At 49.1% G+C, this 10,226-nt stretch overlaps 1 protein-coding gene across 2 annotated transcripts in view; it reads right to left on the minus strand.

Annotated features, from left to right (window-relative positions):
• SCAP (SREBF chaperone) overlaps window positions 1–7,413 on the minus strand; it is a 65,758-nt gene extending 58,345 nt beyond the window's left edge. For both annotated transcript variants that reach the window (XM_074875824.1, XM_074875906.1), the window contains exon 1: window positions 7,236–7,413. The gene's annotated coding sequence lies outside the window, so the exon portion shown is untranslated. The remainder of the gene's footprint in view (window positions 1–7,235) is intronic.
• Between the last annotated feature and the right edge of the window lie 2,813 nt (window positions 7,414–10,226).

Genomic DNA, 10,226 nt, shown 5'->3' on the forward strand with positions numbered 1-10,226 from the left:
TTACCTTCTTGTAGGTCTTAATCAAGCTCCATCGCCGTAATGTAAAGCAGCTCTGCCTACATTTGTACTTCCTCCTGAACACAGAATCATCCACTCGGCTCTTTCTGTACCAATCACTGCAGTTCTTCATGCAAGACTTCTGAGAGGAGTCCTCAAACAGCTCACCCAGCACTGACCTGCAATACACCTGTCTTTCTACTACGGCTACGGTTTCTAGTAATGTCATTTTCTAAACCTCTCTACAAGATCAAGTTTAACATCTTAGCTCATGCCTCCTGTTTGTGATATGAAATATGTAGAACACTTCTGGACGTCATTCATGAAGTGGTAACTTTGTCAGATCCACCCTCAGTGTTATTTCTAAAAAGTTTCTAAGCACTACATGTATTATGGACAAGCAAGAAAGAGTCAAAACCTCCCCAAAGCAGCCCTCACACCCCACTAGAGCATGCAAATTGCAAAAAAAAAAAACCCCAAACCAACAAACCCCAAGATAAACACGTCGGCATAACCATGACAGCTTCCTGCGAAGCACACAAGGCCTGACACACACTTTTGCACGGAAGGACACAATCTTTTTCTTCCAGTTCACAGGCCTCGTGCCCTGTTCTGCCAGCAGTGGAAGGCACTAACTGCAAGGCCGGCTGCCCTTCGCCTACTCTGTTCCTCCAGCCCCAGCACTCATCCAATCGTGGTCAGGGACCCACAGCACAGAACAAACCTCGTTAGTAACTACAGTTCATGCATGAGAGAAGACAGGGAAAGAAGGGACTTTGAGGGCTCTAATTCATGCACCTCACTCAGAGCACTATGAGTTACGCTTAAATGATTCCCAACAAATGTTTATCCATCTTGTTCTTAGGCATTTAGTCAGAGACTCTACAGCCAACCCAAGCAACGTACTCTAGTACTAACCTTTAGGTAGCTTTTTTAACATTTTACCTGTCCCTCCGCATTATTTAACCCCGTACTCCTGTGCAGTTCTCAGTGGCCATGGAGCACAGGGCAGCCTCAGCAGCAATACTTCAAAGAGCAAATTCCTCGAGTCCCCCCTGCATCTCCTCAGGGCACACAGCTTTTCCAGCGACAGAATGCTCTGCTTCGCAGTCTCTCCCCTTGGTTCCTGTCACTTCTCCAGTGTCACACCAAAACGTGGTCACAGGGTGTCCCAGTGAAGCTTTACAGGCACTGGGTGGAACGGAAGGATTACATCATAACCTGCCATTTATTTTCTGGTTTATATACCCAAACAAAACTTTTGCCTCCCCTCCTCCTTCCTCCACTGGAGATCACTCGTCACCATTGCTGGTGAAAGGTTCCTTTAATTATGGATTATACCTAATCAATTATTCTAATGCTTGCAGCTGGTTATTTTGGCTTGAATGCAAAACCTTACCACTGTCTTTACTGACCTGTAGCAAATTTTTCAGGCAACATTTAAGTCATCAAATCCATTTCTCCATTTTTAATCCTGTCATATAGCGTATCTGTAGTCCTTCCCTGTTTTACGTCATTTACAACTTTAATATGCATAGTCTGTTCTACCACTTAAGTCGTAAATGCAAACCCACAGCCCTCACAGTAACCCTCTCAATACAGCCTTCCTTCTGTTTTGACAAGATCTTTACTGGTACTCCGAGTGTATTTCTTTAACCATGTTTGTACCCATCATATCATGGCACCTTCTTAGGCTTTTTTTTTTTTTTAAACCTCACCTATTTGAAGTCTTATTAGGACAAAAATCAAAACCTTACCGAATTCAAGATACATGGAAGCTTTTGCTTCTGCAGCCTGAACCAGACCTGACATCTTACCTTAGAAAGAAGTAAACTCGCTTTGCCAGGGAAGTACCTGTGACAAACCAGCACTGGCTGTTACGTGCTCCCTGTAAACTTTCAGGTGCTTACAAATCATCTGACTACTTGCTACAGGATTTTAAGATGACTACTACTCCATACTCTCTTCTTCCCACTCTTTCACCTACACAAGCTGCTCACTCTTCTCTAGTCTTTCCAAACATCACCTATTTTCCATCTCTCAAAAGGTGCCTACTAAAGCTTTTAAGTTTCTTTTTTTAGTCTGTACTTGAAGTACACAGATGAAAATATCTCACTTAAAAATGACTGCTTACAAACCTTCTCTTTCTAGTCTGTCACTAGCATCAGTTGCTCGCCAGCTGACTTTGGTCTTCAGTAAGAGTCAAAAGATACTGAACACTTCAGTTTCAGTGACACTGGACAGTAATTTTTCCTCTGTGTTCTTCCCTCCACCATCTTCTTACTATTAAGATATTCACAGAATGATTTTTGTATCCCTTGACAGGCTCTGATAGTCAGGTTTGATTTCTATCTTAATCCTTCTTACATGGTCTTGCTACTCTTCAAATGAAAAACAGAAACACCTCTGGGTTTGAATAACCCACATATTGCAGAGTGATGAAAGCAACGTTTGCAATTAGTACTTTAATGATTCCTACCCAGATCCAGTGCTGCTGTTCTGAGATAAAGTTCACGTAACTGAGAAGTACCTATAGCAGTCATTTATTATCACAACACACCTATCGGAGATTCACTTTCTCGACAGTTCTGCAGCTGCAATTACTTATTTTCCTCATCAAATGGGTATCTGAAACATGCATGATTTCTTTCCTGTTTCTTTATCTATAGCTGGGGCTCCTTTCCCTGTAAAGGATACATTTCCTGGTTCAAAACTCTCCTTCAGGACAGAAATCAGAGTTAGTGGTTAATGATCTGTATTAAAAAGAAAAAAAAAAAAACAAAAACCAAAACCTGTTTAATTTAGGCCCATAGGTTCTGACGGTATGGTTTTTGGTTTCACTTCTCAAATAGATGGTCTTGTCTGTATATCTCTGAATAGCACCTTCTACTGCAACTATTTTTTAAGAGATTACGCCACGATAAATGCTTAACATCCTTACTTCATTCAACAGTTTTACATAGCAGGGAAAGTTAAATTGGGCAATAACATTTTTTACAGGCATAACAGGCAAATACGCTTCTCGGAAGGAAATGTAGTTCATTCAGCAGCCCACTACACCACCACTTACGTTCAGGTCACTATTCAGTCCCGGGCACTACAGACACAGCGGGTTTCCGAAACCCTTCCCAGGTAAACCACATCTACGTAAATACTTCTAGCAGACTTCTGCATTTTCCACGTACTCCTCCACTTCCCTTCACCAGGCAGAAACCAGTCCTGGTTCTGACTTTAATAGAGAAAGGGCAGAAGAGCTTTTTTAGGTACCTTCCTTCTGAAATCTGCATTACCAGCACAGAGGTTTCAAGCACCTTTTCCACCATGACCATTTTCACTGCTGCTCCGACAATCCTTTGAATCTAACTCAGCAGCTAGCTTTGGTGACTTCTGTTGATGCAACAGTAGTATTATTTTTCTGGTTTACCAAGATCACAGCCTATATTGGGTCATTTACCTCTTAGAAGAAAATTCCACACCCTCCCCCAAAACCTCAGAAATGTCTTTTGAGTAAGCCACTCCATCACATTAAAAAGACACCTCTATAACAAAGTCCAGCCATCTTTGGCAGAAGTTTCCTGACTAACTGCAACTAGAGTTGGATCAAACTAAGTTTATGCATCAAGCACTATCACTTTCCTGAAAAATATGTTGTGGAAACCATACAAAACAATAGTCTTCCCATTTCAGAAGAACTTGGTTTCTGTAGTACTGGTTGGGTACCTTCTGACAGCTGTCAACAGAAAAGTTTCTAAAGCTGCTGGGTTTGGCAGAAAAACTGAAGTCTACCTTTGGCTCTCTGGGGCAATGCGCTTCCTGTTCCACACTGACCCTCTCTACAGCTCCCAGTGTTAGAGCCTCAGTGGTATTTTCACTCTGAACTCTTAAATGCTGGAAGTTTTGGCTGTGTCAGTCATCTAATTAACAGGGATTCTCTCAGAGGCAGGATGCTAACACTGACAGAAATAAGGAAGACAACAAACACAACTCTGACCGCTTAGTCCAGGGAACAGAAAGCAAAAATTAAGACATAAACTTCAGCGTGTATTTCCCTGCATTGTTCCTTGAAAAAAAAAAAAAAAAAAAACCCAACACAAAACCAAACCACCAAACCTTTAATCAGAACAGTTTTCATTATAAAAAAGTAAGTCTGCACTTTAAGATCTTTCTGGCTTGGAAAGGGCCCTGAGAAGGCACAAGTGAACGTACACATCTGTAAGGTGACTCACTTGCATGGGATTGATTTTCAGCAGGTTCTAGGTCACAGAAGTAACATTTGGCAAGCCTGAATAAGCAAACTACCGGGACTCCCAACATTCAAAAGGGAGCTTTTTGTCATTTCTAGCATCACACTGAACTAAATATTTTTCTAATAATCACCAATTAGAAACCCAGGATCAGCAAATCACTAAGCTCTTTCTTCCCAACAGCAAAACAATCCCAAAGCCGCTCTGTTAGACAACAAGTCTGAAAGTCTGACTCGGACATTGTCTTTTGAAAACAAACCAACTATTATTCCCATGGCATCTTTATCACAATGGTCCATACAAGATTAATTCAGTTTTTACCAAAGAAATGCAACCCTCCTCCCCTCCTCATTCAGCACTGCTCTCTGGCCACAGCTGAAACTCACTCTTTTACTGGCAGGAGCCTGAGAATTCTAATTTCTTCCCAAGGGAACACAGTTACACAGAAAGGACACCGGCCGTTCTGAAACACCAGGACTGCGTCTTCACCTGAAGACACAAATTAAAAGATTCGCTTGAAGACAATCATCTTTAAGTCCCTGTTCCTCCACCTTCCATTTGGTATTTCGCTTGTGAGAAGACTGCATGACCACTGAACTCCCTCGTGTTCCTTAAGACCTTTCTTTCTCACCCTTTAACGCACCGTAAAGTTTTGAAGGAATTCTAACACAAGATATTACAGCTAAGGAATGCTTGTAAAGCTCAGTCTACATCTACCTCTGGTCTCGTTTAATACTCAAGACCAAGTTCCTCGGGCCAAGCGCCAGCGGTTCCTCCTTGCTCGTACAGCACCCGGCACAGAGGAGCGTGCTCCCCGTCACCGGGGCTCCGCACTGCCACGGCACGCTGTACAAAGTCTGTTGTAAAATGGGAGAAAGCTGCCTGCAGCTCCCTGGAGCGACAGTCAAGGGAGGTGTGTCAGTTCCACGAGCGCGGCACAGAAAGTCGGCCGCAGCGAGAAGAGAAAGGAGGATTCCCAGGTCACAAGATCTGCTGAAATTGCTGTACTGCTGCTGCTACTCCCCTTCCACTCATGACTTACTACGTTCCACTATAGACAGGTAAAACTATTCTTGTTCATCAAGCTGTACCTATTCTATTTTTTAAACTCTTCGCTCATCAGAGAAAATAAAAAAGACTTTTCTACGCATAATTATGTGAACCCTGATGACAGACAGGCCTAGCAACCACTGAATAAAAATAACATTGATTAACTCAACAGCTGTCTTCAGAGAGAGCTTGACAAATTCATTCATCGCTGAGATTTTGACACTTAAAAAACTACTTCAATGCACCTGAGACAAAACCTGACTCTTCTTTGCTCTTTTGTGATGTTAAATTTGAATCACGTTAGGAAAAATAAACAGCGTTGTACCAAGTTAAGCTTTGTAGTTGAAAATACTGAGCAGAATTGTTCTGGTGGAAGGAATCAGGGGCTAACAGCACAGCTCTCAACGTGTCACACGTTCAGTGAAAATCCCAGAGTGTTTTCCTTTCTTCTGAATTCAAGTCAGCTAATCTCCTTTCTGCATTACACAACAGCTCCTGTAATCCTAAATTTATCACACCAGTACACCGTAACTGTTCTAAGTTTCACAAAGTGTGAGATCATGCCTCATCTTTGCCCCTTTCATGAAAGAAAACTTTTCAACAATCCTGAAAAATAAGCAGATGTTGCATTCAGGAAATTTTGGCATTAAAGCAGTAGTCCTTTCCTTGGGATTCTCCCGAACACAAACCCACAACCACACCACTTCAGGATTCAAACAGTTCCTTGCTCATTACATTAGAAAATAATCTAAGCGCTTATTCAGTCGCTTATAAGGAATTCGATTCCTAAATATTAACCAAACTCCAAAGACTAGAGCGATTAGCCAGAGCGAGACACACTTGCAGCACCGTGGCGTTATCACAGAGCGAAGTCCCCACAAAAATCAAAGCAGCAGAATAGGTCCGGTTCCAAGGTGGTCAGCAACCACCTGCCGACGTGCGGAGCAAACCTAGCTGAGTATTTTACTGCACATTTCAGTCATTCCCTTTACGTACTCTTTTCTATAAAGCACGTTCTCCCGAGTCTGCAGCTGAGATGATTAACTCTTTCTGACATCTCAGCCTCTTTACTAGTTTAGTCCCATCCCACCACCTTCTGACCCACCAAAACTTTCTCCGCGGCTCTTTCAGACACATTTCCTCACGCTCTTCCCTCCCTTTCTCTCCGCTCTCCTCCAGCACAGCAATACCTCAGGCGGACGACTCACCGTTTCCTAAGCAGTAAACACTCTGTTTTGATCCCAATTCCTTCCAAATCAAGCACCCAACCCCAACCCTTCCCGCAAACAGCACTTGCTTCTTCATCCTCAGCAGCCAGGCGGGTAAGGCAGCCCCTTCGTCTGTCTCTGAGAAGCACCGCACCTTGCTCTTCGCAAACAAGCAAATTAATCTTTGTTCTTTTCGCTAACCCCCACGCTCTCACTAGTTATTGGAAAACACGTTCATAAAATAAAACGCCATCTGCACGAGCCTCCAGGATCATACCCACCACCCTCCGCAGCCAAATCCCCGAACCCAACAGGCAACGCAGCACCACAGGTTGGAGGGGGAAGGATGCGGCCGCCCTCTCCGCACCCACCGGCCTCCTTTGTGCACCCCAAATCCCACCCACCCCCACAGACACCCACGAGGGGCGGGGAGCCCCCCTCCTCCACCGCGGTTGAGGGGCCTCCCCTCAGGCTTCCCGCCGGCGAGAGGCCTAAAGGCCGCGGCTCCCTCAGGAGCGCAGCGGGGGGTGTGGGGGGGTGCGAGTGACCCTTCAGCGGCCGGTGAAGGGGGAGGCGGCGGCGCGCGCCCTCCCCTCCCCTCACGCACGCGCCCGCCTGAGGGGACCGCGCGCGCCCAGGCCCGGCGGGAACCGCGCTGAGGTTGGGGGCGGGGAGGGGGGTGGCGGAATATTCCGGTGTCCATCGGGGACCGATCGCGCTCGCCGGCGCCTCTCACCTCACCGGCGGGGAAGCGGTTCCTCCTCACCTCCGACCTTTGACCTCTTCGCGGCCGTGACTCCGTGCTTTTTTTTTTTTCTAAAAAAATTTATCTTGGTTTTTTTTGGGGGGGTTGTTTTAAACACACCCCCGCCTTCCTAACCCTAAACCTTTCCGTTCAGCCCGTCGTTCCCGGTCCGCTTCACCCACCCCCTCCCGCCCTCCCCCCGTTGCCGCCGCCGCCGCCGGGCCCCACCGGACGCCGGCCACGCCCCCCGCCGCCGCCACCGCCGCCACAACCACGCCCCCAAGCACATGACCACGCCCCTTCCGCTCCAACCACGCCCTTTGTCATCAGGCCACGCCCCCAGCGGGGCGGGCGCGCCACTGGTCACGTGGGCGGGCGGAAGCGGCTCGGTGACGGCGGGAGCACGTGGAGCGGGGATGGGGGGGGGCGCACGGCAAGGCCGAGGGAGGGGGGTCCCGGGGCACACAGAGGGGATCGCGGGAGAGGGGGCGGACCGGGCACCGGCCACCCTGGGGTTCAGGGGGGAGAGCGGCTCCAGACCGTGCACTGGGGAATGGCAGGGCTGGGGGCGGGCGGCAGGCGCTGGGAGCCCGCGGGGGGGAGGACTGTGCACCGGGAGCCCTGGGGTGATAGAGGTGGCTCCGGTAGCCGGAGCCCCAGGGAACCGGCGCGGGCCAGAAACGGGGAGCCCTGGGTGCAGAGGGGACGTGGCTTGTGCCGGGTCGGGGGCGCTGCTCCTCAATTACAAAAAATTACGATTTTGAAGCTTTGACTTGACGAGCAAGACCTTGAAGCGTGGTCAGGACGGCCCTGATTAGCGATAAGACGTTCATCGAGAACGAGCTTTGATCTCCAAATCCTAGAAAATAGGCAGAACGTCCTGGGCCATAAAGAGAACGTCTGGGCTTTGCTGAGGATGAGTTATTGGACAGCCTGGCAAAGGGACTATTCGCTTACTTGGCAATGAAACGAACTTCTGAGTGTCCTTAAAGTGAACTGCCTTCATCATAATCCTAAACCAGGTATGTTCATTGTAATACCAAAACCCACAGGTCAAAGAGACCCTGCCCAGGTTAAGACCCTTCCCCTGCGCAAGGGTAATAATTATTATGTAAGCCATGTTATAATTGTATGTTAATCCCTAAGCAATTGTATCTAATAGGCGTGTCTGGAAAAAGACTAACCTCTGGTTTTTGTGTATAGAAGCAAGAAAACCTGCTGTTGGTGCTTGATTTGTGGAAAAGTCCACTGAGCACCCAGGCCTGAATAAATACAGCATCTCTCCTGAGCGTGTTAAGATGGGTTTAGTGCATGCCGGGCACGAATCTGCTTTTCAGATAACGAAGTCATTAGTGTCTTTTCCCCCTCCGCTGGTGCGGAGGAACCCCGACACCTGCAGCAAAGGACAGGGGGTGGAGCGGGATGGCAGAAAGCACCCCAGGCGGTGCTGCCAGCCCGGCAGCCGCCCCCAGCACGGCTCCTGGCTGCCAAGCAGCGCTCCTGAAATCCTGGGGGAGCCCTGCAAGGAAAGAAGCAGCGCCAGAAAGGAGAGCGGCCCTGAGAAGACAGGTCTTGGTGGGAAACCAGAGCGAGAAGCAGGGAAGGAGCAGAAGTAGCACAGGGGAAAGGCAGCCCCAGTCGTTCATCTCCTGGGGCTGAGCACCCCCCACAAACTGGCCTTTTCCAGGGCCTTTCTTGCAGCCGTTAGGCTCTGACGCTTTGCAACAGTCCCAGCCCCACCAGTCCCAGCCTTGCTGGGCCTTGCCCTGGCTGTTGCCTTGCTCCCACCAAGGCTGAGAGGATGAAGACCAGAGACCTCAGGCCAAATCCTACCTGCTTTATCAGTCAAGACACAGCATTACACAAGCTGCGCAGCGCAGCGGCTCCGAGCACACAGATGTGGGCTGACCCTGCACAAGGCTACGCTGTTCTGCCATCAATCGCATCCCTCCTCGTCACTGCTTCCTGCACTGCCTTCCCGCAGTGTCAGCTCCAGAGCAAGGTCTCAGTTCGATCACGGCCGCGCCGGGTGGCCTTGGCTCAGAACTGCCAGATCAGCCTCCAGCGTTCACGTCCTGATGGCAGATGTGACCTCTGGACGTTGCACAGGGATGGAAGAAACACTCTCCATCCTCACCGTGAACCAGGAGCCACCACAGGTTTCACCTCCCTTTCTCCAGGAGGCATCTCCCAGATGCTGCTGGTGCACAGTGCAGGCAAAGAGCAGCTCGTTCAGAGAATCACAAAATCATCTCGGTTGGAAAAGCCCTTGAAGCTCCTCCAGTCCAACCATGAACCTCACCCTGACCGTTCCCAACTCCACCAGATCCCTCAGCGCTGGGTCAACCTGACTCTTCAACCCCTCCAGGGATGGGGACTCCCCCCCTGCCCTGGGCAGCCCATTCCAACGCCCAACAACCCCTTCTGCAAAGAAATCCTTCCTAAGAGCCAGTCTGACCCTGCCCTGGCGCAGCTTGAGGCCATTCCCTCTTGGCCTGGTGCTGGTTCCTTGGCTCAAGAGACTCATCCCCCCTCTCTGCACCCTCCTTTCAGACAGCTGTAGAGGGCCATGAGGTCTCCCCTCAGCCTCCTCTTCTCCAGACTCAACCCCCCCAGTTCCCTCAGCCGCTCCCCATCAGACCTGTGCTCCAGACCCTGCACCAGCTCCGTTGCCCTTCTCTGGACAAAGAAAAAGGTTCAGAAGGGCCTCGGATCCCGGGGAAAAATCCCCCTGCATGGGGACACTGGGGGTTGGGGTGCTGGTTCCCGCATGGTGCCCAGTCCTGGGGATGGGCTGACTCCGCGCCTGGGGCAGCCTCTGGTTCCTTGCTTGGATGCAGGCATGGGTTGAGTGCAGAAAAAAACAGGCAAAAGCCACCAGCAACGTCACACGGTCACCCTGCCGATTTCCGAGGAGGGAGGCAGAGCCTTGGAGCAGGGATGTTTGGGATGTGTCCAAGGGGAAGCTAACCAGACAGGTAT

The sequence above is a fragment of the Strix uralensis genome, chromosome 1 (genome assembly GCF_047716275.1).
Source record: "Strix uralensis isolate ZFMK-TIS-50842 chromosome 1, bStrUra1, whole genome shotgun sequence".
Lineage (NCBI taxonomy): Eukaryota > Metazoa > Chordata > Aves > Strigiformes > Strigidae > Strix > Strix uralensis.